This window comes from Caretta caretta, chromosome 4 (assembly GCF_965140235.1).
Source record: "Caretta caretta isolate rCarCar2 chromosome 4, rCarCar1.hap1, whole genome shotgun sequence".
NCBI classification, from domain to species: Eukaryota; Metazoa; Chordata; order Testudines; family Cheloniidae; genus Caretta; species Caretta caretta.
In genome coordinates this window covers 139,238,590-139,249,168 of record NC_134209.1, presented here as the reverse complement: position 1 = coordinate 139,249,168, position 10,579 = coordinate 139,238,590, and the positions used below count along the sequence as shown (strand labels likewise).

General features: G+C 45.7%; 1 long non-coding RNA gene across 1 annotated transcript; it reads left to right on the top strand.

Annotated features, from left to right (window-relative positions):
- The first annotated feature begins 3,948 nt into the window (after positions 1–3,948).
- On the top strand, positions 3,949–6,940 carry LOC142071791 (uncharacterized). The gene is made up of 3 exons (XR_012667984.1): positions 3,949–4,076; positions 5,937–6,049; positions 6,473–6,940. It is a non-coding gene; the product is annotated as an uncharacterized LOC142071791 (long non-coding RNA).
- Positions 6,941–10,579: the final 3,639 nt, after the last annotated feature.

The following is a 10,579-nucleotide window of genomic DNA, read 5'->3' as shown; positions in this document are numbered from 1 at the left end:
AACCACTTTAGGACTACATTGCAAATAGCTTTAATGCGGGGGGGGGGGGGGGGGGCAGGAGGATGTGGCTCACAACAGTAGAATTGTGCAGTTGCTCACTTTCGGTTGCATATAAAGCATTTATTAAACTAGGTCATTTCTTGTCAGCTCCATGAAGGAATAGTTCAGAAATAACTCATCTGATGGCTGTGGCTGGCTGCTTAAAGATAATCGATGGCTCTTGTTCATTGTAGATATCTTTTCTTGTTTGCGGTTGGAGTGTGCATCCTTTATACCCAAAGTTAAGTTTTGGCCCTGAATAATGTGATGCAAAGAAAATGTCTACATGGGCCTTGAACAGATAAAGCATTGCTGTTCTTTACCTGTAGCTAACAAATATTACTGATATATTAAGTGGAGAGTTGGAAAAGTCACTGTAGGACTTGTAGTGAGGGAGGTGCACGACGTGCAATGATTTTTGCATTGTTACGTGCTCTGTTTTATACTGAGAGCTTGAGGTTTTTGGTTCCTGTTTTTTGTGGATCTAAAGAAACTCTAGAGTTTTAGGGGTAAAATACGGAAGGACGTAAATAATGGTTTGCGAAAGGTAACATTTGCAAACTCCGACACGATACTTGGCTTGAAAAAGGAGCAGTGTTAGAAGCAGCCAAAGCAGAGATAGTTGGAGGATTTCTACAGTTTTAATTGGACTTTCGTAGCCCTGTGCTGATTGGTTATTTGCTCCAAACCACCCAACCATCCCTTGCACTCTCTTCACCTCACTGTCACTCCACACCTGTCCCCCCTATGCTGTTCTCCCCTGCCCTGCCCCCAGTGTCCCTTCCCTTCAATGTTCCTTCTCCTGTCACTTTTCTTTCCATTTAGCTGATCTTCTCCTAACTGACCCCTGCCAGTCAAAGCAAAATGGTCACACTAATATTGCTACAATCCCATTGTTTACTCTGTTTGCATGTTATCAACCTTTTCCTAACCCTTGTGTCTGTCTTGTCTATTTAGGTTGCAAGCTCTTGAGGGGAGGAACTGTCTGCTACTCTGTATTTGTCCAGCACCTAGCACAGTGGGGCCCCATTCTTGGTTGGTCCTGAGGCAGTACCTTAACAAACATGATTGATAATTATGGGATTGCCCATTTGTACAATACAGCAAGTAAGTTGAGCAGGATATGGGCTTCCTCAGTGAAACAGCACATCAGAAACCAAATGGATGGAAATCGGATGAGAGATGTATAGAAGGAGGGAGAACCAGCAGATAATACCATAGATGCCAGCTTCCTCTGGGTCCCGGGGGTGCTCATTCCCCCCAATCCACCCCAGACCCCACTCCCACCCCATGCCTTCTCTCAAGCCCCCTCCCCTGCCTTCCCTATTCCCGCCCAGTTCCAGCCCCTCCCCTGAGCATGCCCCCCCCAGCACTTCCTGCATGCTGAGGAACAGCTGATGGCAGCAGGTGGGAGGCACTGGGAGGTAGGAGTTGATTGGTGGGGCTGCCAGCGGGCAGGAGGTGAGAGGGAGAAGGAAGGTGTCTGCCAGTGGGTGCTAAGCACCCACTAATTTTTTTCCATGGTTGTTCCAGGGCTGGAGCACCCACGGAGTCAGCGCCTATGGAAAATACTTAGTCCTGCCCCAGTGCAGGGGACTGGACTAGATGACCTATCAAGGCCCCTTCCAGTCCTACATTTCTATGATAGCTAAGAGCAGAGGTGGGTATTAGTTTTCACTGGGGGGCTATGTGCTGGCTATGAGTTGACCAACCTCAAAGAGAGGCTCCTTCAGTGCCATCTGGGAGACAGCTAAGTCCATCTTGACACCTGGAAGCAAGAGCATTTGGAAGACAAAGAGTAGCACCATTGAACTGCAGTAAGAGATGGTCCTAACTGCAAGGCTTTCTGGTCAGTATGTACTGTGAACTGCCCACAGCATCTGGTGGGGTGAGAAACAAAGTTTACTTAGCTTAGCAAAGTTTAGCATTTAGACTGTGATTTTATCATTTTATTTCTTTTTGTAACCAGTTCTAACCTTTTATGCCTGTATCACTTTATAATCACTTAAAATCTATCTTTCAATAGTTAATAAGCTTGTTTTATTCTTTTATGTAAACCAGTGTGTTTTGATTGACCTGTTTGGGGAAATCTCTGCTCAGGTTAACGAGGGCTGTGCATATTCATTTTCTTTGATAAAATGACCGACTTATGAGCTTGCACTGTCCAAGGGGATCTTAAGCAATGTAAGATGCACAGTTCTGAGGTGCAAGGCTGGGGCATTTGTGGGTGTCTCCCCATGTATAGTTCATGAGTGGCCGGGAGAGTATTCATATAACTTTGTTGGGTGCTAATTGCTGTGAAAGCAAAGCCTCGAGGGGCTGCCTTTCACTAGCAGAGCCAGGTGAGAGGTATCCTGAGCTACAGAGTGAAGGAGGCACAGCGGTTGCACAGCCCAGATTGTACCCCGGGTGATGTCACACCTTCTCTTTCTCCATTATCCTTGTTGCTCTTCTCTGATAACTTTTTTTCACATCAGACTTGCATTTTTGACTCTCTCATATACTGCACAAATGTCTGTTTGTTTTCTAGTCTCCTCTGTTCCACTCCTCTTCTCCACCACCCTCCCCTTCTACTTTGTTCTTATTTTTATGAGCAGGGAACCGCCCTGTAAATCTCCTAATTTTTGAACAGTGATAAAATGGCACCTTTGCCATTACACTATACCAAATCTTCATTCTTCCCCCAGACCTTAGTTTGCAGGTAGCATTCTCTAAAAATGTGCGGGAGGAGCTTCTTTCAATGAGACAGATTGAAGTTGGTCCAATAAACTATATTACCTCCCCCACCTTCTGGCTCTAGTATCCTGGGACCAACGCGGCTACCACACTGCATGCAATGAGACAAATTAGCATTTAGTTGGCAAAGACAGATTTGGCTAAAAGCTCGTATGGCAGGGTTTTATACTAGTAGGACGTCTTCATTTTAAGGAGAATTTGAGACTCCGGGCCAAACACCTTTTTAAAATATGGTTATAATGGGGCTTTTCATGACTGTGTAAACATAATGGTTCTAGATTAAGTTTAGTTCAAAGATAAAATGTTGTAAATCCTGTCTCGGCACTGGTGGCCAGGCTTTGTCTTTCCGGCTCATGCATTGCTGGCAGTAGTAGGTTTCTGCAATCGGAATTTAGGTGAGGAGTTTGTTACTGATGTGTGGAGTGGAGCAAAATGTCCCATCGTTGTACCGGTTGGGCACAGATAGCTTGCTTTTTAAAATAAAAGAACCATTCTGTCACAGACTGTAGCGAGTACCCTCTTCTAGCTACCCACAGGGCTGCTGTTAGGGGAATCCACACCGCAGGACCAGATTGACCCCTGAGATATCCCAGTTACATAAACACACCTCTCTGCCAGAACTTTACCAAAAAAGAATGTAGCTTCTGGTTTACAGTGTTACACTCTCAGGGGCACTCAGTAACTGGACAGCAGTCAACACACACACACTTTGCACAGTCTAACACCTTTATGCTCTGTTATACTTAACCACGTAAAGCATGGGAGAGTACAGATCATATATGGGCTGGGGTCCATGTCTCTTGGGTTGTCCAGAGTCCTTGAGGCCATCTGGGTTCAGGAATGTGGTCAGGGTCCCACCCCCCTCCATGAGGCTCCCACATGCTAGGTGACCTCTCCCTCCTAGAGCCCCTTACCCTGCTTCTGTGATCTTGCTTTCTCCTGCCCCATTCTGCTTCTTCCTCCTGGCTCCTGTTCCTATGTGTTTCTTTATTGAAACATCTGGCAAATTTCCGCTCCTCCTACCTTCCCTCCTCCATCCAGAGGAATCAGCTAAATTGTTTTTTCTAAGACTGCAGCATCTATTTTGCATAACCTTTGTGAGGTCTAAATACCATCATTAACCTTAAGTATTTCCCTGTGTTTCTGTCTCTGGTGTACATGCTACAGGCTGTGTCCAGCAGTTTTTCATAAGACGACTTCACAACATCAATCAGAATTCTTAAGTTGTACAGGCGTAGCCCCATTCATCACACCAGATATGACTTGAAAGTATTCAGCAAGCAGACGACTGTTGTAAAAAGGTACCACTGTACACAGTAACTTGTCTGACTCCATCAGCACTCTAATTTATTCTTAAAGGAAACTTCCACCTACAGGACGTAAAAGTTATTGCAAATACAGTGACACCTGTACTGTTCTGTTCTATAAAGGATTTTTATAACACATTTGTCGGGGTTCCTTCCCCACTCTGAACTCTAGGGTAGAGATGTGGGGACCCGCATGAAAGACCCCCTAAGCTTATTCTTACCAGCTTAAGTTAAAAACTTCCCCAAGGTACAAACTTTGCCTTGTCCTTGAACAGTATGTTGCCACCACTAAGTGTTTTAAACAAAGAACAGGGAAAGAGACAACTTGGAGATGTCTTCCCCCAAAATATCCCCCCAAGCCCTACACACCCCCTTTCCTGGGGAGGCTTGAGAATAATATCCTAACCAATTTGTTACAAAATCATCAAAGACCCAACCCCCTGGATCTTGGAACAATGGAAAAATCAGTCAGGTTCTTAAAAGAAGGATTTTATTAGGTAAAAATCATCTCTGTAAAATCAGGATGGAAAATACTTTACAGGGTATTCAGATTCAAAACACAGAGGATCCCGCTCTGGGCAAAACCTTAAAGTTATAGAAAACAGGAATAAATCTCCCTCTTAACACAAGGAAAATTCACATAAAACAAAAGATAAACTAATCTGCCTTGCCTGGCTTACCTATACTGGTTGAAATATTGGAGACTTGGATTAGGATGGGTTGGAGAAGATGAATTTCTGCCTGGCTTCTCTCAGTCCCAAGAGAGAACAACCACGTAAACAAAGAGCACAAAAAAAAAGTCTTCCCCTTCCCCCTCCCCCCCAAGATTTGAAAGTATCTTGTCCCCTCATTGGTCCTTTGGGTCAGGTGCCAGGCTGAGCTTCCTAACCCTTTACAGGTAACAGGATGTTGCCTCTGGCCAGGAGGGATTTTATAGCACTGTATACAGAAAGGTGGTTACCCTTCCCTTTATATTTATGACAACACTCATCACTCTAGTATCAGAGCGCTTTCCAGTAGCGTGTTAAATAATGTGACTTCACAGTTGTCATATGGTCTTAGTTCTCTCAGCCTCTCCCCAGAGGGAGAAGTGGGTGCAGTGGTGTGTGTCTTGTCTTGAGGGGTTCTTTTTTATTTATCTGTTAAAATATACCTGTTGCTATGTGTTTATATGAGAAGAAGCAAGGTCACAGAAATGTGCCTTGCACTGAAATGCAAGGTGGTGAGGTTTCTGATAGACCTTAATTCCTGGAGGAGTTTATTCCACAGGCTGGGACCAGACCTCTGTCATAAATATAAAGGGAAGGGTAAACACCTTTAAAATCCCTCCTGGCCGGAGGAAAAATCCTTTCACCTGTAAAGGGTTAAGAAGCTAGGATAACCTCGCTGGCACCTGACCAAAATGACCAATGAGGAGACAAGATACTTTCAAAAGCTGGGAGGAGGGAGAAAAACAAAGGGTCTGGTCTGTCTGTGTGATGCTTTTGCCGGAGACAGAACAGGAATGGAGTTTTAGAATTTAGTAAGTAATCTAGCTGGATATGCATTAGATTATGATTTCTTTAAATGGCTGAGAAATTAAGCTGTGCTGAATAGAATGGATATTCCTGTCTGTGTGTCTTTTTGTAACTTAAGATTTTGTCTGGAGGGATTCTCTATGTTTTGAATCTAATTACCCTGTAAGGTATTTACCATCCTGATTTTACAGAGGTGATTCTTTTTTACTTTTTACTTCTATTAAAATCCTTCTTTTCAGAAACGGAATGCTTTTTCATTGTTCTGGCCAATGGGAACTGGGGGCGGTGGTGCCTGTGGGAAAGAGTTGTGCGAAGCCACTTGTGCACCTCCACCTAGGAGCTGGACCTGTTCCTGGCTGCTTCCAGGGCGCAGCACAGTCTGCAGTGCCACAACAGGTGGGAAGCCTGCCTCCGCATCCCGACTGCACCGCTGATGGGGAGCCGCCGGAGGTAAGTCCATGCCTCAACCCTGCACCCCAATCCCCTGCCCCAGCCCTGAGCCCCCCACCAAACCTGGAATCCCTTCCTTCACTCCAAACCTCCCATCCCTGGCCTCTCCCACGAGCCTGCACTCCCAGCCCAGAGCCCTGACCCCCTCCTGCACCCCTGCCCCAGCCCAGAGCCCCCTCCTGCACCCTGAACCCCTCATTCCAGCCCCACCCTGCAGCCCTCACCCCCGCACCCCAACCCTCTGCCCCAGCTCCGTTGGGTCATGGGCATCAACAATTTTCTTCAACTGGGTCCCCAGAAAAAGAGTTTGATGCTTCTAGGGTCTTTCGTTCCATAATCTCATTGGAATACTCTGGAAGGCAACGTGCTGCCCTATATGTGTACAAAACAGCTTTGAGTAAATTGGATTTTTTTTTTTTACAGGGTCGAGGGAGAAAGGAGGAGAGGGCATGCGTACACTCCAATAACGGGCAAATACCAGAAATGTGGTTTGGATTACTCCCTGCCCTGTCTGGATGCTCATCTGAAGCTCTGCATTTTCCCTCCCACTCCGATCCTCTCTCTTGCATTCCTCTTAGTGACTTGGGAAAACATCAATAAATGATTCTTCTCTTTCCCATCCGCCATGCCCATTACTGAGGTTCTTGTTGTAATTGACATTAAATGTGCTGCGTTTGGATGCATGGCCTTGTCTATCCAATACTTGTTTCTTGTGATCAAAGGGTCAGAGGGAAGCCTTCCCAGCTTTTGTGGGTTTTCAGTAACTTCTTGAATTGAGGAGGCAGCGGCCTATTGTGCTTTAAGGGCTTGAAGGTGAAGATGAGCCTAAACTTGGTGAAAGAAGAGGAGCCAGTGCAGGGTTTCATTACTGGAAGAATATGATTTTGTTGCGGATTGTGAGACATTCGCATGAATTCCAGAGATGCTGAAGCCAAAGAACATAAGAATGGTCATACTGGGCAGACCAATGGTCCATCTAGTCCAGTGTCCTGTCTTCGGATACTGGCCAGTGCCAGATGCTTCAGAGGGGATGAACAGAACAGGGCAATTACTGAGTGATCAATCCCCTGTCATCCAGTCCAACTTCTGGTCGTCGGAGGTTTAGGGATGCCCAGAGTGTGGGGTTGCATCCCTGACCATCTAGGCTACTTGTCATTGATGGACCTATCCCCCATGAACTTATTCAATTCTTTTTTTGAATCCAGTTATACTTTTGGCCTTCATAACGTGCCTTGGCAATGAGTTCCACAAGTTGACCGTGCATTGTGTGAAGAAGGACTTCCTTTTGTTTGTTTTAAACCTGCTGTCTGTTAATTTCATTGGGTGACCCCTGGTTCTTGTGTTATGTGAAGGGGTAAATAACACTTCCCTATTCACTTTCTCCACACCAGTCATGATTTTATAGACCTCTAGCATGTCCCTCCTTAGTCATCTCTTTTCTAAGATGAACAGTCCCAGTCTTCTTAATCCCTCCTCGTACTGAAGCTGTTCCATACCCCTAATAATTATTGTTGTCCTTCTCTGTACCTTTTCCAATTCTAATGTATCTTTTTTGAGATGGGGTGACCAGAACTGCAGGCAGTATTCAAGGTGTGGGTGTATCATGGATTTATATAGTGTCAAGATTTTAGTGATGAGCATAGATACAGGTCAGGAAGTCGAAGAGAATGGTGGCAAGGTTACCAGTCCAAGGGATGGGAAATATAAATGCCTTTTAAAAACATTAGGCACCATGTTAGCTCAACAGCAGTAAGCTGCAAAGCCACGTTCTACTGGGAGATGGCCTTGACATGTCTAATATTCATAGCACAACAGGGTTGCAGTCTAATGGAAGCCTCTAGGTGATACCATAATGATACTAATAAAATCTGAGCTAGCAGAAGCTGTTGGATTGCACTTGGTCTCAAAAAAGGAGAACGGGGTATATGCCATTGCTCTTTATTTTTTCTCTCCCCTAGAAAAAAAGCGCTTGTGAAAAGCATTCGCATGGCGGCCTGGTGGTGAGAGAACAGGTACTGAATGGCCAGTAGCTGTGCAAGCTTCCTCCTGCAGCTCCACTAATGTGTATCAACCCTGTAATAGAGGGATCACCGATCTGGTCAATGACTAGCTCAGTCTTCAGGTCCATTCAGTCACACGCATCTCCAACAAGAGTAAAGAGATTCCTAGTCTCTAGGGCCTAGATATATTTTAGACTTTTTTTTAAGTGGATTGTTCCAAGGTGGCATTTAAAACCTTGTCAGTTCTTATACAAGACCCTGGGAGATGACCGTCCCATCTGGGCTGCAAGGAGATGGAGAAGAGCTATTAGATCATCCCGTGCAGGCTTAGCTGCTATGATCCTATGAAAAGAAAAGCGAAAGGAACTCCCAGATTTGTTTCGTGACACATTTTTCGAGCAGTTTCCCCCACCCCTCTTGTTTTCAAGATTGGCTGAAGGGGAGCAATTCGCCTATTTCTTTACTACTTTATAATGCAACAGGTGTGCCATTTAGTGGGGGCAGGGGTGGGCTCCTGCTTCCCTCCCCTCCCCCCGAGTTTCCGTACAGGGGGCCTGGGCCGGGCACAAGTCCTAGACCCAGGCCGATCTTAATCTGCAGCGCAGCCCGTGTGTGGAATGTGAGTTCTGCAGAGGAGAGGTGCTGCTCCCAGCTTGTGCTCCTGGGGCAGGAAGTCAGCATTTTGTTGATAAACAGAGGCAGGGTGATTAAGATAAGATAAAAAGAAAAGGAGTACTTGTGGCACCTTAGAGACTAACCAGTTTATTTGAGCATAAGCTTTCGTGAGCTACAGCTCACTTCATTGATGAAGTGAGCTGTAGCTCACGAAAGCTCATGCTCAAATAAATTGGTTAGTCTCTAAGGTGCCACAAGTACTCCTTTTCTTTTTGCGAATACACGGCTGCTACTCTGAAACCTAAGATAAGATAAAGGGCTGGTAATTAAATTAAGGATCAGGAAGTCGTTAGATGAGCCTGTAAAACAGGAATCCCTCTGTGGGCAGTGGGGTGTTGATGACAGAATGCAGGGGACTCAGAAGAAATACAGCCAAGGTTACATTCAGGCTTTGTGTCAACCTATGTCACTCAGGGCTGTGAATAAACCACTCACTTGAGCGACATAAGTTACACCGACCGAAGGGCTCATGTGCACAGCTTCTCCCACTGCCATAGCTTTTGCCGCTTGTAGAGGTGGTTTCATCTATCTGCTTTGGCAGAGAGTGTCTTCACCAGGTGTGCTGCGGCCATGCCCCCGTATCGGTACGGCTGTGCCACGGAAAAGAGGCAAGAAAAGAGGGAGATGTGAGGCGGGTAGGTGAAAAGAAGGGGCCAAAACCTAGGGAAGGGAGGGCAGTGGTACAGAGAAGTTCCCACTCTCCCTGTGGTGCTTACGTGTGATATCTGAGCGCCTCACAATGTCTAACCGATTTCTCCTCACAGCCCTCGCTGAGGTACAGCAGTGCTGTTGTCCCCATTGTTCAGATGGGGCACTGAGGCACAGAGAGACTAACAGCCAAATTTTCAAAGGTATTTAGGCACCTAGTGGGATTTTCGAAAGCCCTTAGACGGTTAGGTGCTTTGTAAAAACCCCACTAGGTTCCCAGCTGCATCTTTGAGTGCCAAAAAAACCTTTGAAACTCTGTCCCTAAGGCACTGGCCTGAGGTCATACAGGAAGTCCATGGGGGAAGTAGAACCCAGATCTCTGAGGGCTAGCTCCCTAAACACTGAACCAGCCTCTCTCTCTGCTACATGCTGCCAAAAAGGGGACTCTGTTAGTTGGGAGCAAAACCAAGAAGGCCAGTTCTCTTGAGACTCCAATAAACGGTCCAAGGAGGCTGGGAAGGAGGTCATGGTTGACAGCATGAAAAGCAGCACAAAGGTCAGGAAGGACGAAGAAAGAGAGAGAGAATGAGAGTCAGATGAGAGGAGATCACTAAACCCCTCAAGGGGTGGCAGGTTCTTCCCCATGAGGGGCTGTAGAGCAATGCCTACTGTGCAATTTTACCTTTTAACTGAAAACTATTTTGTTTTGTCATTTTTTGTTCTGAGTTCCAGAAAAGGAAGGAATGAGAAAGTGTCGTATGACTATCAGATGTGTTTATGCCTCAAATTCTTAGGGTTTCCGCTGTAGTCAGGCCAATTCCAGAACAAAGAACAGAAATTGTCTCCACAGAGCCCATAAAGTTAACAATTACTGTCATGATTTGTATTATTCACTGGGCACCATCTGTGTGCTCAGCACTGTTCAGAATATATCAGAAAATCTAGTCCCTGAGCCAATGTGTATAAAACATGTAGCCCTGGATAAGATGGCTCAGACATTTAAGTATGAAGCATATTGTTCATGAGCACATGTTAATATCTATGAGTGGAGGCACTGACAGCTGTAGAAGTTTTACCTGACTGAGCACTGGAAGATTTGACCCCCCAACTTTCTTTCAAGGGGAAGAGCTGCCCAGAGCGCCTGTGCCTGTTTGTTTTCCTTTCCTGTCTTCAGTGGCCCTGAGATACATCAGAAGTCTCAATTTTT